Source organism: Vicia villosa, linkage group LG7 (genome assembly GCF_029867415.1).
Source record: "Vicia villosa cultivar HV-30 ecotype Madison, WI linkage group LG7, Vvil1.0, whole genome shotgun sequence".
NCBI classification, from domain to species: Eukaryota; Viridiplantae; Streptophyta; class Magnoliopsida; order Fabales; family Fabaceae; genus Vicia; species Vicia villosa.
This window is the reverse complement of record NC_081186.1, coordinates 91259190-91260171: the sequence shown is the minus strand read 5'-3', so window position 1 is coordinate 91260171 and position 982 is coordinate 91259190.

Genomic DNA, 982 nt, shown 5'->3' with positions numbered 1-982 from the left:
TGGTAGACCAGTAATAACCTGCTCTAAGGATCTTTTTAGCCATTGTATGTCCACTGGAATGAGTACCGAAGGTACCATTGTGTATTTCTTCCATGATTTGTTCCGCTTCCTTCTTGTTTACACAGCGAAGTAAAGTCGAGTCATGGTTGCGTTTGTATAGGGTTCCATTGCTTAGGAAGAATTTGGAAGCAAACCTCCTTAGAAATTTTCTGTCATTAATGGATGCCCCTTCAGGGTACTCCTGAGCTTCGAGATATCTTTTTACTTCATGGAACCATGGTTTTTCCTCGGTTCCTTCGGTATTGATCTCATTGCAATAGGATGGTTCATCTTGCCTGTAGATGGTGATCATAGGCGCCTCGTTGTCCCACCTGACTTTGAACATGGATGACATGGTAGCTAAAGCATCAGCTAGTTGATTTTCCTCGCGTGGGATGTGTTCGAAAGTGATTTCTTCGAAGTAAAGAATCAAACTCAGCACATATGCTTTGTAAGGAATTAGATTTGGGTGCTTTGTGTCCCATTCCCCTTTGACTTGGTAGATTACCAAGGCCGAGTCTCCGTAGACTTCCAGGAATTTGATTCTTAGATCGATTGCAGCTTTAAGACCTAGAATACATGCTTCGTATTCGGCTATATTGTTAGTGCAATTGAAGCATAACCTGGAAGTGAACGGTGTGTAACTTCCTGCGGGGGAAATGATCACAGCTCCGATGCCATTGCCAAGTGCATTAGAAGCTCCGTCAAAAACCATAGTCCACCGGGATCCTGGATCGGGTCCTTCTTCTGGTCCTGGTTGTTTGTAGTCATTGACTAGCATAATGTCTTCGTCTGGGAAGTCAAAGTTCAATGCTTGATAATCATCCACTGCTTGATGAGCCAGATGATCAGCTACCACACTTCCTTTGATTGCTTTTTGTGAAGTGTATTGAATGTCATATTCTGTCAAGATCATTTGCCATCTCGCTATTCTTCCTGAGAG